Genomic DNA, 19577 nt, shown 5'->3' with positions numbered 1-19577 from the left:
CTGTTGAAGCAACGTAAGCCTTTTGTTGGCAGCTGTCGTAGTCCGAAAAGGCCTACTCTTACCCGATAAACACAAATAGCAACTATTATTAGCTTATACCATATATATATAGTCATCGTTAACTGCGGGTAAGCTGACTCTATGGGACGACCAAATAAAGACGAATGGTGAAGAAAGGAAAGCGAGCAAAGAGCAGAAAGTGCAAAAAGAACAGAAAGTACTGGTGAAAATAACATGAATAGTGCGGGTGTTGATTCCAGTCGGACACAAACGTTCCAGCAGAAGACATAAGTAATGTTATGATCACTTTAGATGGGCACTTGTTCTTATATTCAATTATCGTAAAAATGAACAAAATTATATTACTTTTATGTATTAGTTCGAAGAGAATGAACATTTAATACTATTTTGTAAAATTTCGGTAATAAATTATTTTCATTCTTGTTGAAAGCTAACGTATACAGTTGATGTAACCAGTCAGCTTGGAGTATTTAGTGTGAATCGTGATCCAGTCAATGTTTATTGGTATTTGGTATTAATCGTAAATTGCAGCTGATGATTGATCGGATGTAATGAGCTATGAGGGTAAGTGATACAATAGTTACTTTTGTTTATCTTACAAAAATAAATATATACAAAATTTCAAGGCACAATGTTTAAATTGTAAACATATTGAAATTCATATCGCATATATATGCAGAGTTATAGTCTCTTCTAAAATATATTCATGTTAACATATTTAGAATCGCAGCAGTTTTCGGCAGTACATATTTTAAATATTTATTTATAGCAACAAGGGAATAAAATAAGTAAACAAATACTGTAAATGAACAAGGCATATAAACAAACAATCGAAACATTTGCGACAAGACAATTTTGGGTGATAATATACTAGACTTATTCCTTGTGCACAACAGGTGAAGGAAATTATTTAATCAAGTAGAGTTTCCGCTGTGTGAGTAATTTACAGTAATTAATCGTAAACATTTTAACTTCATTCTTTGCTTCGATAGAGCAACGTTTTCAATTGAGCATTTTACATTTAGATTTCATTTTAAATTTACTGCAGCTTGACGATGTATATATACTACTCAAAATTTGATAAGGATCACTTGATTAGTTATTTGTAAAAACTTAACCAAATAACAATGCTTATTTAATTTCAAAGCATTAGTTTTATCCCTTCGTAGGCCTCTAGAATGTTCGATGATTTTGATTGTATTGCTACCAGCGCGTGCACGGGCGGCACGGAAAACTGCATAGCCACGAAATAAGGCTTTTTGGCATACATGTAACAACTTAAACATGTGGTCATTTCTTGTTTTTCGCTTCGTGTATTCGATTTTTGCTCGGATCATCTACCACATTGTGTTCAAAATGCCAAACAGAAGACGTTTAACTCCTGATGAAATGCATGTTGGCATTGGAATGCTGGAGGCAGGGTTGTCTCAGAGGGCTGTGGCAGAACACCTGAATGTGTCACAAAGTGTAGTTTGCATGATGTGGAATCTGTTATCAAACGAATGGAAATGCTCAACATCGACATGGTGGTGGTCGTGCAAAGGCTACATCTGACGTTCAGGATCGTTACATTAAAGTTTTAGCCAGACGTAACCGCTTTCGTAACGCCACTTCGTTACGTAATGACTTCCAGAACGCCACAAACGTAAGAGTTTCAACGCAAACCATCAACAATCGTTTGCATAGTGCTGGTTTGATGGCACGACGACCGGCAATTCGCATCCCATTGACCCGATACCACATCCAGGAGCGTTTGGACTGGGCACGTCAACACGTTGGATGGACGTTAAACGAATGGACCACAGTGCTTTTTACAGACGAGTCAAAGTTTTGTATTGACTTTACAGATCGACGTTCCAGAGTGTGGAGGGGACGTAATGAACGTTTTGCTCCTGTTTGTGTCGCCGAACATGACCGTTATGGCAAGGGCTCAGTCATGGTATGGGCCGGAATCAGCATGCACGGGAAAACAGTCTTACACGTAATTGAAAACGGTACGTTGACGGCTGTTCGTTATTGTAACGAGATCCTGGACGTTTATGTTCGACCGTATGCAGGTGCAATCGGTCCTGATTTCATTCTCATGGATGATTATGCGCGCACACACAGAGCAAACATCACAAACCAATTTCTGAAAAATGCTACCATCGAGAGATAGGACTGGCCAGCTCGTTCCCCCGACATGAACCCGATCGAGCATGCCTGGAACATGCTTCAGAAAGCTGTTTCTGCTCGTCCGGTCCAGCCAACAACGGTTCATCAGCTCAGAACAGCGCTCCAGGAGGAATGGGCCAGACTCCCTCAGCAACAGCTCCGGAGGCTTATCAGCAACATGCGGAGGCGATGTCAAGCTGTTATTGACACTCGTGGACATCACACACGCTACTAACATTGGTTTAAGAAAAGTTCAAAGGTATTCTGTTGACTTTCCAAATTTGTTGACAACCTGATATACGCCTGCTTTTGACCCCTATCATGTTTAGGAGTCCGTTACGCTTGAACGGAATTGGTTTGGTACTGATATCTTATGACATTTGAAACCTGAAACAATGCCATTTGATAACATTTAGCGTTGATATATCGTTTTCTTGAAATACGTATGTACTTTATATTTAAAAACATGATCCCTATCAAGTTTTGAGTAGTATATATTCATAATAAAATAAATAGACAATCACATGTACAAGTATATAGGAAATGTACAGACAGAAACAACATCATGTAAAATAAAGAAAGTCAAGTCAAATGAACAATCGAAACCACAAGAATAAAATCATGTCTTTATTACAATAGTAATTGTGTCAATCATAAACATGTAGGTATGCAAAACCAAAAATAGAATGAATGACTTCTAAGATTGGGGTCTGTTTTGAGCCGCGTCGCGGTATTGGGAACATTCAAAGTATTAACTAATGATTCACATTTATTGTTCAAAACTCATTTTGATAGAATGCTATCAACGTATTATAGAGGAAGCTTAAATAAATGCAATAATAATAATACTATTGTTTTTATGATTTTGAACACATACTTAAAGTTAACACTATAATGATACTCGTGTTTGTAGTTATGTCAAGAATATTGTACATGACGCCTTTTTCGCTCGACGAGTTGTAATCATTTAGGACAGCTACAGTCAATGAAATTCCATAGTAATGTTTGTAAACAATAGTAAAATATCAGCAAAAGTCATAAGGTATTACCTAAGTCTATATATACTTACGTCTTGAGTCTGGGTGTGAGACTCTACACACAAAACTTCACTACTCTATCACCTAAGTCTATATATACTAACGTCTTGAGTCTGGGTGTGAGACTCTACACTCAGAACTTCACTACTCTATTATCTAAGTCTAAATAAACTAACGTCTTGAGTCTGGGTGTGAGACTCTACACTCAGAACTTCACTACTCTATTACCTAAGTCTATATATACTAACGTCTTGAGTCTGGGTGTGAGACTCTACACACAGAACTTCACTACTCTCTTACCTAAGTCTATATATACTAACGTCTTGAGTCTGGGTGTGAGACTCTACATTCAGAACTTCACTACTCCATTACCTAAGTCTATATATACTAACGTCTTGAGTCTGTGAGACTCTACACACAGAACTTCACTACTCTATCACCTAAGTCTATATATACTAACGTTTTGAGTCTGGGTGTGAGACTCTACACTCAGAACTTCACTACTCCATTACCTAAGTCTATATATACTAACGTCTTGAGTCTGGCTAACGTCTTGAGTCTGGGTGTGAGACTCTACACACAGAATTTCACTACTCCATTACTTAAGTCTATATATACTAACGTCTTGAGTCTGGGTGTGAGACTCTACACACAGAACTTCACTACTCCATTACCTAAGTCTATATATACTAACGTCTTGAGTCTGGGTGTGAGACTCTACACACAGAATTTCACTACTCCATTACCTAAGTCTATATATACTAACGTCTTGAGTCTGGGTGTGAGACTCTACACACAGAACTTCACTACTCTATCACCTAAGTCTATATATACTAACGTCTTGAGTCTGGGTGTGAGACTCTACACACAGAACTTCACTACTCTATTACCTAAGTCTATATATACTAACGTCTTGAGTCTGGGTGTGAGACTCTACACACAGAACTTCACTACTTCATTACCTAAGTCTATATATACTAACGTCTTGAGTCTGGGCGTGAAACTCTATACACAGAATTTCACTACTCCATTACCTAAGTCTATATATACTAACGTCTTGAGTTTGGGTGTGAGACTCTACACACAAAACTTCACTACTCTATCACCTAAGTCTATATATATTAACGTCTTGAGTCTGGGTGTGAGACTCTACACACAGAACTTCACTACTCCATTACCTAAGTCTATATATACTAACGTCTTGAGTCTGGGTGTGAGACTCTACACACAGAACTTCACTACTCTTTTACCTAAGTCTATATATACTAACTTCTTGAGTCTGGGTGAGAGACTCTACACACAAAACTTCACTACTCCATTACCTAAGTCTATATATACTAACGTCTTGAGTCTTGGTGTGAGACTCTACACACAGAACTTCACTACTCCATTACCTAAGTCTATATATACTAACGTCTTGAGTCTGGGTGTGAGACTCTACACACAGAACTTCACTACTCCATTACCTAAGTATATATATACTAACGTCTTGAGTCTGGGTGTGAGACTCTACACACAGAACTTCACTACTCTATTACCTAAGTTTATATATACTAACGTCTTGAGTCTGGGTGTGAGACTCTACACACAGAACTTCACTACTCTATTACCTAAGTCTATATATACTAACGTCTTGAGTCTGGGTGTGAGGCTCTACACACAAAACTTCACTACTCCATTACCTAAGTCTATATATACTAACGTCTTGAGTCTGGGTGTGAGACTCTACACACAGAATTTCACTACTCCATTACCTAAGTCTATATATACTAACGTCTTGAGTCTGGGTGTGAGACTCTACACACAGAACTTCACTACTCCACTACCTAAGTCTATATATACTAACGTCTTGAGTCTGGGTGTGAGACTCGACACACAGAACTTAACTACTCTATTACCTAAGTATATATATACTAACGTCTTGAGTCTGGGTGTGAGACTCGACACACAAAACTTCACTACTCTATTACCTAAGTATATATATACTAACGTCTTGAGTCTGGGTGTGACACTCGACACACAGAACTTCACTACTCTATTACCTAAGTATATATATACTAACGTCTTGAGTCTGGGTGTGAGACTCTACACACAAAACTTCACTACTCCATTACCTAAGTCTATATATACTAACGTCTTGAGTCTGGGTGTGAGACTCGACACACAGAACTTCACTACTCTATTACCTAAGTCAATATATATTAACGTCTTGCGTCGGGGTGTGAGACTCTACACACAAAACTTCACTACTCCATTACCTAAGTCTATATATATTAACGTCTTGAGTCTGGGTGTGAGACTCTACACACAGACCTTCACTACTCCATTACCTAAGTCTATATATATTAACGTCTTGAGTCTGTTAGACTCTACACACAGAACTTCACTACTCTACCACCTAAGTCTATATATACTAACGTTTTGAGTCTGGGTGTGAGACTCTACACTCAGAACTTCACTACTCCATTACCTAAGTCTATATATACTAACGTCTTGAGTCTGGCTAACGTCTTGAGTCTGGGTGTGAGACTCTACACACAGAATTTCACTACTCCATTACCTAAGTCTATATATACTAACGTCTTGAGTCTGGGTGTGAGACTCTACACACAGAATTTCACTACTCTATTACCTAAGTCTATATATACTAACGTCTTGAGTCTGGGTGTGAGACTCTACACACAGAACTTCACTACTCCATTACCTAAGCCTATATATACTAACGTCTTGAGTCTGGGTGTGAGACTCTACACACAGAATTTCACTACTCCATTACCTAAGTCTATATATACTAACGTCTTGAGTCTGGGTGTGAGACTCTACACACAGAACTTCACTACTCTATCACCTAAGTCTATATATACTAACGTCTTGAGTCTGGGTGTGAGACTCTACACACAGAACTTCACTACTCTATTACCTAAGTCTATATATACTAACGTCTTGAGTCTGGGTGTGAGACTCTACACACAGAACTTCACTACTCTGTTACCTAAGTCTATATATACTAACGTCTTGAGTTTGGGCGTGAGACTCTACACACAGAATTTCACTACTCCATTACCTAAGTATATATATACTAACGTCTTGAGTTTGGATGTGAGACTCTACACACAAAACTTCACTACTCTATCACCTAAGTCTATATATATTAACGTCTTGAGTCTGGGTGTGAAACTCTACACACAGAACTTCACTACCCCATTACCTAAGTCTATATATACTAACGTCTTGAGTCTGGGTGTGAGACTCTACACACAGAACTTCACTACTCCATTACCTAAGTCTATATATACTAACGTCTTGAGTCTGGGTGTGAGACTCTACACACAAAACTTCACTACTCTATTACCTAAGTCTATATATACTAACGTCTTGAGTCTGGGTGTGAAACTCTACACTTAGAACTTCACTACTCCATTACCTAAGTCTGTATATACTAACGTCTTGAGTCTGGGTGTGAGACTCTACACTCAGAACGTCACTACTCCATTACCTAAGTCTATATATATTAACGTCTTGAGTTTGGGTGTGAGACTCTACACACAAAACTTCACTACTCCATTACCTAAGTCTATATATACTAACGTCTTGAGTCTGGGTGTGAGACTCTACACACAGAACTTCACTACTCTATTACCTAAGTCTATATATACTAACGTCTTGAGTCTGGGTGTGAGGCTCTACACACAAAACTTCACTACTCCATTACCTAAGTCTATATATACTAACGTCTTGAGTCTGGGTGTGAGACTCTACACACAGAATTTCACTACTCCATTACCTAAGTCTATATATACTAACGTCTTGAGTCTGGGTGTGAGACTCTACACACAGAACTTCACTACTCTATTACCTAAGTCTATATATACTAACGTCTTGAGTCTGGGTGTGAGACTCTACACACAGAACTTCACTACTCCATTACCTAAGTCTATATATACTAACGTCTTGAGTCTGGGTGTGAGACTCTACACACAGAACTTCACTACTTTATTACCTAAGTCTATATATATTAACGTCTTGAGTCTGGGTGTGAGACTCTACACACAGAACTTCACTACTCCATTACCTAAGTCTATATATACTAACGTCTTGAGTTTGGGTGTGAGACTCTACACACAGAACTTCACTACTCAATTACCTAAGTCTATATATACTAACGTCTTGAGTCTGGGTGTGAGACTCCACACACAAAACTTCACTACTCCATTACCTAAGTCTATATATACTAACGTCTTGAGTCTGGGTTGAGACTCTACACACAGAACTTCACTACTCTATTACCTAAGTATATATATACTAATGTCTTGTGTGTGGGTGTGAGACTCTACACACAGAACTTCACTACTCTATTCCCTAAGTCTATATATACTAACGTCTTGAGTCTGGGTGTGAGACTCTACACACAGAACTTCACTACTCCACTACCTAAGTCTATATATACTAACGTCTTGAGTCTGGGTGTGAGACTCGACACACAGAACTTCACTACTCTATTACCTAAGTCTATATATATTAACGTCTTGCGTCTGGGTGTGAGACTCTACACACAAACCTTCACTACTCCATTACCTAAGTCTATATATATTAACGTCTTGAGTCTGGGTTTGAGACTCTACACACAGACCTTCACTACTCCATTACCTAAGTCTATATATATTAACGTCTTGAGTCTGGGTGTGAGACTCTACACACAGACCTTCACTACTCCATTACCTAAGTCTATATATATTAACGTCTTGAGTCTGGGTGTGAGACCCTACACACAGAACTTCACTACTCTATTACCTAAATCTATATATACTAACGTCTTGAGTCTGGGTGTGAGACTCTACACACAGAACTTCACTACTCCATTACCTAAGTCTATATATACTAACGTCTTGAGTCTTGGTGTGAGACTCTACACACAGACCTTCACTACTCCATTACCTAAGTCTATATATACTAACGTCTTGCGTCTGGGTGTGAGACTCTACACCCAGAACTTCACTGCTCCATTACCTAAGTCTATATATACTAACGTGTTGAGTTTGGGTGTTAGACTCTACACACAGAACTTCACTACTTTATTACCTAAGTCTATATATATTAACGTCTTGAGTCTGGGTGTGAGACCCTACACACAGAACTTCACTACTCCATTACCTAAGTCTATATATACTAACGTCTTGAGTCTGGGTGTGAGACTCTACACACAGAATTTCACTACTCCATTACCTAAGTCTATATATACTAACGTCTTGAGTCTGGGTGTGAGACTCTACACACATAACTTCACTACTCTATTACCTAAGTCTATATATACTAACGTCTTGAGTTTGGGTGTAAGACTCTACACACAGAACTTCACTACTCTATTACCTAAGTCTATATATACTAACGTCTTGAGTCTGAATGTGAGACTCTACACACAGAACTCCACTACTCTATTACCTAAGTCTATATATACTAACGTCTTGAGTCTGGGTGTGAGACTCGACACACAGAACTTCACTACTCTATTACCTAAGTCTATATATATCATAACGTCTTGAGTCTGGGTGTGAGACTCTACACACAGAACTTCACTGCTCCATTACCTAAGTCTATATATACTAACGTCTTGAGTTTGGGTGTGAGACTCTACACACAGAACTTCACTACTCTATTACCTAAGTCTATATATACTAACGTCTTGAGTCTGGGTGTGAGACTCTACACACAGAACTTCACTACTCTATTACCTAAGTCTATATATATTAACGTCTTGAGTCTGGGTGTGAGACCCTACACACAGAACTTCACTACTCTATTACCTAAGTCTATATATATTAACGTCTTGAGTCTGGGTGTGAGACTCTACACACAAAACTTCACTACTCCATTACCTAAGTCTATATATACTAACGTCTTGCGACTGGGTGTGAGACTCTACACACAGACCTTCACTACTCCATTACCTAAGTCTATATATACTAACGTCTTGAGTCTGGGTGTGAGACTCTACACTCAGAACTTCACTACTCCATTACCTAAGTCTATATATAATAACGCCTTGTGTCTGGGTGTGAGACTCTACACACAGAACTTCACTACTCTATTACCTAAGTCTATATATACTAACGTCTTGAGTCTGGGTGTGAAACTCTACACTTAGAACTTCACTACTCCATTACCTAAGTCTATATATATTAACGTCTTGAGTCTGGGTGTGAGACTCTACACACAGAACTTCACTGCTCCATTACCTAAGTATATATATACTAACGTCTTGAGTCTGGGTGTGAGGCTCTACACACTGAACTTCACTACTCCATTACCTTAGCCAATATATATTAACGTCTTGAGTCTGGGTGTGAGGCTCTACACTCAGAACTTCACTACTCTTGTTGTGTCGATATCTATTGATGTTATTTGCCGGTTGTATACTATACACAATAACGTTCTGTTTCACTTTTTATTGTTTTTCTCTATTACAACATGTGCTTTAACTATAACGATATATTCGACAGTCTCACCGGAGGATAAGGTTATACACCACTAAATATAACGTAACAAGTTCCATCAATCGAGTTAGAACTAAACTGTATACCTTCTGAACATACCCCTCCACATTGGTAAGTCATACTTATCAATTACCTTAACATCATGTTCTTAAAACGATATAACCTATATGTTTTATAACAATTCAGAAACAATGTATTGTTAAATACTGTTATTCTCTATAAAATGTGCTTAACCAATTGCATATGTTGAACTTAATTAACATCTTACCATTTTTACTGACTTTTACGTATATGTCCTTGACTTGTTCTTGAAAAACAATGAATACGATATTTGAAACTAAACTATTTCTCTTTTTTATCATACATCCCATGAATGTTTAACAGCTAAACGATATCCTATGCAAAAATGTATCAACATGTCTTATATGTATCTGATTATTGAATATCAATAATAACTACTCATTGAATACAAATACATATATAGCATACATTCCTTTTCATTGTTACGATAATCAATGAATTGCATTCTGCAAAATGCTTCTAACTTGTGTCCTCATACACAAATAGCTATACTATCTTCATTTTACATAATGATAAATTTCTTTAAACAATCATCAACCATTCAAATGCAGTATAACACACGACAATCCGATTCAATACAAAAGATATATGATACATGATTTAACCATTTTATCCACAATTCTTTTATCTATCATTAAACTATCATTGAATCAATTTATCATGTGCAACCTTCAACAGTCACTTCTCTGACTTTACCATTTTCAAACTCAAAAATGTATGTATTGAAAGCATACCTTAACTAGCACAAGAAATAATAACTATCTACATGTACTGACAACATGCTATTTAAAGTCATAGATTAATTTAACGAGACAGTATCTTGCCCCATTGGTGTATATAAGCAACAATAGCACTATAGACTGATTCATTAGTCAAAATATGTCAACATACATATCAAATATATTGAACCCACACTATCATAATACATATAAAGCTTATTTTTCTTTTGTAAAACAAACTATATATACCTATACTTTAGTGACATAATAAATCATAATAAACACAAAATAACATCATCTCATTCTATTTCTTATATAACGGTCCTTGACAATATGAACAATTCTAAGTTCTTTATTTAAACCGTTCTCCAAGTAATGCTATTTTAAGTATTGATGTTATTTCCAAAGAAAATGTTATTTCCCTTAAAAAATAGTACCTTTTGTACTTCAGTAATTCCACTCTATAATGCAAAATACATCTAGACTTAGTACACATTCAATTAATGAATTATGCATTTAAGTAACATTAGAATATCAATCTTATGAATCTATATATATACAGAACTGATGTAGACAAGTTCAGTCCACGATCCGACTCTGGACTTCTCATCTTGAAAGTGTTCATCTTGTAATCTTCAAACTGAACTCGGTATAATTCAACTACATGTTTGTCTCAGAACTGACATTAAATAACGCGATTATTTATGTATTAATCACTTATATGACTGACTGTATGCTAGGAGGATTATTATGCCTCAACACACAGTAGTCCACACTGCTCACTTCGCTTTAAGCGCACTTCTCGAGTATGCTGACTCGCGTGATTGGTCGCCGAACAACTATCTTTCCGACTCGAACATCAACCACACGGACTCGTTGATCACGACCTGGATGGACATCAACCACACGCCCGAGTTGCCATTGACCTCTATGGATATCTGGATCGATGACCATTACCACGTCTCCTGGCTGGAAATCTCTAGAGCCATGGTACCACTTGTTTCGAGAAACAAGAGTGGGCAGATACTCTTGGAACCACCGTTTCCAAAAGTGTCTGAGGAGTTCTTGTATATATCGCCAACGTTTCTTCAAATTGTTGGCTGATGCTTTGTCTACATTAGGAGCAAATGTTCCGCCACATTGTCCATGTAAGAAGTGGTTTGGGGTTAACACAGTACTATCTTCTGGGTTAGCTGACTGATACGTCAATGGTCTGCTATTTATCATGCCTTCAGCACCAACAACAGCAGTCACCAATTCTTCATCTGAAATGTTTGTGTTTTTAAGAACTTTGTACAAAGCCCTCTTTGCACATTTTACCATTGATTCGTGCACACCTCCGAAGTGAGGTGAATTTGGTGGCAGAAACTTCCAGTCTATTCGTTTCTCGTTAGCATTTCGAATAATCATATTTCTGTCTAACCGCTTGTAAAGCTCTCGCAGTTCATTAACACAACCGACAAAATTTGTTCCATTATCAGAAAGTATACGGTCTGGAACACCCCTTCTGCTGACAAACCGTGATAAGGTGTTGATAAAAGAGTTAGTGTCTAAGCTATATGAAACTTCCAAATGAACTGCCCTTGTTACCATGCAGGTAAAAACACACAAATATCTTTTCAACCTAACCTTTCCCCGACCTTGCTTGGTAATGAATGGCCCTGCATAGTCAACTGCTGTATTTGTAAACGGCTTCACAGATTGTCTCAGACGTTCTACTGGTAAAGGAGCCATTTTCTGCGTGCTCGCTTTTGCTTTTCGACGTTTGCATTCGGTGCAACTTGATTCATATTCTCGGATTGCTTCGCGTGATGACAAAATCCAATATCTTTCTGACAATGAAGCTAAAGTCCGATTTGTTCCACCATGGTCAGTTTGCTCATGACCCTGTTTCACTATTAGCTTTGTAACACAATGTTTTCTTGGTAAGATAATTGGATATCTCACACTATATGGAAGATATTCAGCATATTTCAACCTACTGTCACTTCGCATTATGCCTTCAATGTCTAGTTTTGGATTCAAAGGAGCAAGCTTACTATTCGTTGATACTGATTTGCCCTTCGAAAGGAGTGAATAGTCATTTTCAAATGCTTCTATCTGTGCTTGTTGAATAATTATTCCTTCTGCATCTTGAATTTCACTCAAGCTAAGCTCTTTCGACAACTTTCTTTCTGTCTCTTTCTTTTGACAATTGTCAATGAATCTAGCTACCCATGCATGAATCCTCACTAACCGATTCCAGTTAGAATATCTATTTGGATCGAGTCTGTTGTCCTCTATCTTGTTCGTAGCTATGAATGTATTGCCTCGATCCGGAGCAGACTTTCTTTTCATTTCAACCTTTACACCATCTGTCATGTCTATTTTGTTCTCAGGCCACGATTCTTCACAACATTTAAGAAAGTTAGGTCCGTGCCACCATAGTTCACTTTCTGACAGAGTATGTAATTGACTACCACGAGATGCTATATCTGCTGGGTTGTTCGCTGAACTGACATGTCGCCATTGTTTTGGAGTGGTTGCATCCTGAATTGTGCCTACTCGATTAGCGACAAATGTCTTGTATTGTCTGCTTGCACCACGTATCCAATATAATACATTCATGCTGTCTGACCAGAACACCGTACTTTCTAATTCTATACCTAACGCTGCACAGACTGTTTGTGTTAATTTGAGACCAAGTGTAGCTGCTAAAAGTTCCAATCTAGGAATGCTCAATGTCTTAAGTGGTGCAACTCTACTTTTCGCAGCAATCAACCTGACACTGCTTTCAGCACAATCTTTAATGTTATCAGCAGGACTTACAGCATATACAACTGCTCCAAATGCTTGACTAGATGCATCAACAAATGTGTGTATTGCACTTGCAGGTGTGATGTTGATACAACGATTTATCTTGACGTCACTCAGTTGTTCAAGTTCTGAGAACCACATCTTTACTTCAGCTGTGAGGTGTTCTGGTAGCTCATCATCCCAGTCTACACCTGCAACCCATATGTCCTGCATAATCATCTTGGCTCTTACTGTGAAGGGTGTAAGAAACCCGAGGGGATCGAATAAACTTGCAATTTTCTTCAGGACTATCCTTTTTGTCAATTTCATGCTCTCTATATCCACTGCTGTATTGCGAAAGAAGAACATATCTTCTTGTGAGTCCCAATTGAGTCCTAATGTCTTGACAGATGGCATTTCTGTGTCTGTAACTTCCATTTTGTAAGCTCGTTCTCCTTGCGGTATTTCAGCTAGTACGACTGAGGAGTTTGTCATCCATTTTCTCGGTTTCATTCCTGCTAATCGCCATAGACTTGACAATTCATGGTACAATCCAATTGCAGCTATTTCATCTTCCACTGAGTCCATGGTATCGTCCATATATGTTGATCTCAACACGCATTCGGCTGCATTTGGATATTGCTCCATGAACCTTCTTGCATTTTCTTGCGAAACAAACTGCGCCAAAAATGGGGATGCACTGACCCCAAACACTACACGATTGAACTCATATGTCTCTATTGGTTTGCTACATTCTGTACGCCACAGAAACCTATGCATTGCTCTATCTGGATTTGCTAAACCCACTTGCAAATACATCTCTTGAATGTCACACATGATTGCTACAGCCTTCATTCTAAATCTCAATAGAATGTCAAACAGTTCATTCTGTTGCTTTGGACACTGACAGATGACGTTATTTAACGACAAGTCTTTGTACTTGGCTGAAGCGTCAAATACAATGCGCATTTTTGTTGTCTCTCGATCAGATTTAATAACCGGAAAATGAGGCATGTACCACTCTTGATCATTTGTACTACTGACTTCAGAAATGTAACCCTTCTCTTTGTAACTCTCAATAGTTTCTGCATATGCCTTTTTCAAGTTTATGTCTTTGTTTAGCTTTCTTTCTGTATGCTCAAACCTTTTCATGGCATGTTCATAGTTAATGACCAGATCCTTTTTGTTGTCTTTCCATGGTATTGACACTGTATACCTCTTATTTTCTTCATTATACTCTAAAGTATCTTCTATTTTTATTTGATGTTTTCACTTCTTCCGAATTCATTTTTGGTCTATTTTCAATAGCCTCTGTTTCCCAAAATCGTTTTAAGGTCTCATCGATTTGATGCAGTTCGCTTGTGCACTGAACTGTATTAAAGTATACAAACATGTATCCTTATAATTCTGGTTTTTCACTGGACCAATGCATGTCCATCCTAGAGGTGTTAGTCTTGCGATAGGTGAATTAGGTTCACCTACTATTTCTTCCAAACTTCTATGCAATTCTGCATGGTCAAGCCCTATTAACAAGTCTATTTTGGGTTTCTTTCCCAATTTTGGGAATTTAATTCCTTTTAAATGAGCCCATCTATGTACATTTTGACTCCAGTCAGTAGGTTTCAGTTTCCCGGTTACTTCTATAGTGGTAACGGCTGTAATGTCTAGTTCTAAATCCCTGTCTACATTGTTCAACTTGAATGTAACATTCATAGTGTCTAATTCTTCACACCTTCCATTCAGCACATTCACCTGCAAAACAGTTTTGTCTCCAGTTAAACCAAGTTCAGCAGCAACATCACTGTTGACATATGTTTTTTGTACTTCCGTCATCTAAAAGTGCATTAATCTTAATTTCTTTTCCATTTGCACACACTAAAACTGGAACTGTTCGTAACGAAATACTATTGTTCTGTGAGCTTGTGAAAGTCTCACCAGATGTGTCTCTAACCTCATTTGGTTCGTGTCTAATTTCATCTCTCTTTGGACAAAATGCTCTTGCATCCGGATTGAGGTTATGTAGTAATCTATGGTGTAATCTGTTACACCCACCTACTCCACATTGTCTTGTTCTTTTGCACTGTCTACCAGAATGATTATTACCAAGACACCGAAAACACAACCTGAAGCATTTTGCCTTCTCCCATCTTTCTTCTATTGACAGTTTCTTGTATTGACTACAGTCCCAAATATTATGATCTTGATGACACATACTGCATGACCTCAGGGCTTTCTTAGGTGAAGTAAAAAATGATTTATGCTCTCGGTAATCACTTTCACATTTTCCATCCAGCCCGTATTTTGTTTCCGTTGCAATGTTTTGAAATTCTGCTTCTTTCACTGTCCATTCACTTAATGTTTCCACTGACTCTTGTTTCTCGTTTTCATATACCCAACGTTCATAGCGTGAAATCATGGATTCTGGTAGCTTCTTTAACAGTTGCTGATAAAGAATACCACTATGCAGGTCTTCAATTTTATTCTCTAACATGTTTACCAGGGTGATATCTAGTAGATCAACAAACTTTTCTGTTGATTTCGCATTCTCACGTTTTATTTGTGGAAATGTTGCAATATCGTCCATGAATTTTGTCATTAGTCGTCTTTCCCCACATATTTCCTCTCAATGCGTTCTTTTGCTTTGTCATAAGCTACAGCTGAATGTCCAAGGCCCTCTACCGTTTTCAATGCTTCACCTGTCAAATACTGGCGCATTTGCAAAAACTTATACTCTGCAGACGCATCTGTTTTGTCAATACATGCCTCAAAGGCTGCCTTCCAGAATGGGAAATCTTTCTTGTTACCAGAGAACATAGGGATGGACACACGTTTCAACTGACACCTCAAGTCTTTATCAACTTGTTTTTGCTTACTGATGCTTGGTTCTATTTTTGTTGATTTCTTGCTACTTGTTTCGCTCATTAAATAATGATACTCTCATCTAACACCTTATCATATTCCTTTGACAAGAGGTCAATTTCATTGACAGTTGACTTCATTTCTTTTGTTTTCCCTGCGTTTTGTACTCAATTGTCAATTCTTCTATCGAAGTAATAGCCTCATCCATGTTTACTTCTAACTTATCAATCAGCTCTCTTAATAGTTCTTTCTCATGTGTCTCATCGTTCAATTCCTCTAGAATTTGTTTTTGCTTCGAGTAAACGCCGCTTTTTTACGGGATTTTTTCATTTTCAAGCTTGTCAACTTACTTTCGTTGTCATGTGTAACGTCTTCAACCTTTTCTTCATCCGTTTCTGCCATATTGATAAGTTGGTATGACGAACTGGCCAAATATTCACAAACGTGTCTATCCGGCTACTGGTCTATCCGAACTTGATGCATCGATTAAACACTTCCGTCTATTACAGTACGATTGGACGTTTTCAACCACGCTCTGCTACCATTTTGTTGTGTCGATATCTATTGATGTTATTTGCCGGTTGTATACTATACACAATAACGTTCTGTTTCACTTTTTATTGTTTTTCTCTATTACAACATGTGCTTTAACTATAACGATATATTCGACAGTCTCACCGGAGGATAAGGTTATACACCACTAAATATAACGTAACAAGTTCCATCAATCGAGTTAGAACTAAACTGTATACCTTCTGAACAACTCTATTACCTAAGTCTATATATACTAACGTCTTGAGTCTGGGTGTGAGACTCTACACTCAGAACTTCACTACTCATTACCTAAGTCTATATATATTAACTCTTGAGTCTGGGTGTGAGACTCTACACACAGAACTTCACTACTCTATTACCTAAGTCTATATATACTAACGTCTTGAGTCTGGTGTGAGACTCTACACACAAACTTCACTACTCTATTACCTAAGTCTATATATACTAACGTCTTGAGTCTGGGTGTGAGACTCTACACAAAACTTCACTACTCTATTACTAAGTCTATATATACTAACGTCTTGAGTCTGGGTTGAGACTCTACACACAAAATTTACTACTATATACCTAAGTCTATATATACTAACGTCTTGAGTCTGGGTGTGAGACTCACACAAAATTTCACTACTCCATTACCTAAGTCTATATATTAACGTCTTGAGTCTGGGTGTGAGACTCTACACAGAACTTCACTACTCCATTACCTAAGTATATATACTAACGTCTTGAGTCTGGGTGTGAGACTCTACACACAGAACTCACTATTCCATTACCTAAGTCTATCTATATTAACGTCTTGAGTCTGGGTGTGAGACTCTACACACAAAACTTCACTACTCCATTACCTAAGTCTATATATACTAACGTCTTGCGATGGGTGTGAGACTCTACACACAGACTTCACTACTCCATTACCTAAGTCTATATATACTAACGTCTTGAGTCTGGGTGTGAGACTCTACACACAAACTTCACTACTCATTACCTAAGTCTATATATACTAACGTCTTGAGTCTGGGTGTGAGACTCTACACACAGAACTTCACTACTCTATTACCTAAGTCTATATATACTAACGTCTTGAGTCTGGGTGTGAGACTCTACACAGAACTTCACTACTCCATTACCTAAGTCTATATATACTAACGTCTTGAGTCTGGGTGTGAGACTCTACACACAAAACTTCACTACTCCATTACCTAAGTCTATATATACTAACGTCTTGAGTCTGGGTGTGAGACTCTACACACAACTTCACTACTCCATTACCTAAGTCTATATATTAACGTCTTGCGTCTGGGTGTGAGACTCTACACACAAAACTTCACTAGCTCATTACCTAAGTCTATATATACTAACGTCTTGAGTTTGGGTGTGAGACTCTACACACAGAACTTCACTACTCTATTACCTAAGTCTATATATATTAACGTCTTGAGTCTGGGTGTGAGACCCTACACACAGAACTTCACTACTCATTACCTAAGTCTATATATACTAACGTCTTGAGTTGGGTGTGAGACTCGACACACAGAACTTCACTACTCTATTACCTAAGTCTATATATTAACGCTTGAGTCTGGGTGTGAGACTCTACACACAGAACTTCACTACTCTATTACCTAAGTCTATATAATTAACGTCTTGAGTCTGGGTGTGAGACTCTACACACAGAACTTCACTACTCTATTACCTAAGTCTATATATACTAACGTCTTGAGTCTGGGTGTGAGACTCTACACACAGAACTTCACTACTCTATTACCTAAGTCTATATATACTAACGTCTTGAGTTGGGTGTGAGACTCGACACACAGAACTTCACTACTCTATTACCTAAGTCTATATATACTAACGTCTTGAGTTTGGGTGTGAGACTCGACACACAGAACTTCACTACTCTATTACCTAAGTCTATATATACTAACGTCTTGAGTTGGGTGTGAGACTCTACACACAGAACTTCACTACTCTATTACCTAAGTCTATATATACTAACGTCTTGAGTCTGGTGTGAGACTCTACACACAGAACTTCACTACTCTATTACCTAAGTCTATATATACTAACGTCTTGAGTCTGGGTGTGAGACTCTACACACAGAACTTCACTACTCTATTACCTAAGTCTATATTACTAACGTCTTAAGTCTGGGTGTGAGACTCTACACACAGAACTTCACTACTCTATTACCTAAGTCTATATATACTAACGTCTTGAGTTTGGGTGTGAGACTCTACACACAGAACTTCACTACTCTATTACCTAAGTCTATATATACTAACGTCTTGAGTCTGGGTGTGAGACTCTACACACAGAACTTCACTACTCATTACCTAAGTCTATATATACTAACGTCTTGAGTCTGGGTGTGAGACTCTACACACAGAACTTCACTACTCTATTACCTAAGTCTATATATACTAACGTCTTGAGTCTGGTGTGAGACTCTACACACAGAACTTCACTACTCTATTACCTAAGTCTATATAACTAACGTCTTGAGTCTGGGTGTGAACTCTACACAGAACTTCACTCTCTATTACCTAAGTCTATATATACTAACGTCTTGAGTCTGGGTGTGAGACTCTACACTCAGAACTTCACTACTCATTACCTAAGTCATATATACTAACGTCTTGAGTCTGGGTGTGAGACTCTACACTCAGAACTTCACTACTCCATTACCTAAGTCTATATATATAACGTCTTGAGTCTGGGTGTGAGACTCTACACACAGAACTTCACTACTCTTTACCTAAGTCTATATATACTAACGTCTTGAGTCTGGGTGTGAGACTCTACACAGAACTTCACTACTCATTACCTAAGTCTATATATATAACGTCTTGAGTCTGGGTGTGAGACTCTACACACAGAACTTC

The 19577-nt window shown here is 37.9% G+C and overlaps 1 long non-coding RNA gene across 1 annotated transcript in view; it reads left to right on the top strand.

The window, feature by feature from the left end:
• The first annotated feature begins 527 nt into the window (after nucleotides 1-527).
• LOC128244604 (uncharacterized) overlaps nucleotides 528-19577 on the top strand; it is a 55992-nt gene continuing 36942 nt past the window's right edge. The window contains exon 1 of the long non-coding RNA XR_008262956.1: nucleotides 528-585. This is a non-coding gene — a long non-coding RNA (uncharacterized LOC128244604). The remainder of the gene's footprint in view (nucleotides 586-19577) is intronic.

The sequence above is a fragment of the Mya arenaria genome, chromosome 8 (assembly GCF_026914265.1).
Source record: "Mya arenaria isolate MELC-2E11 chromosome 8, ASM2691426v1".
NCBI lineage: Eukaryota > Metazoa > Mollusca > Bivalvia > Myida > Myidae > Mya > Mya arenaria.
This window is presented reverse-complemented; position numbering and strand designations above follow the sequence as displayed.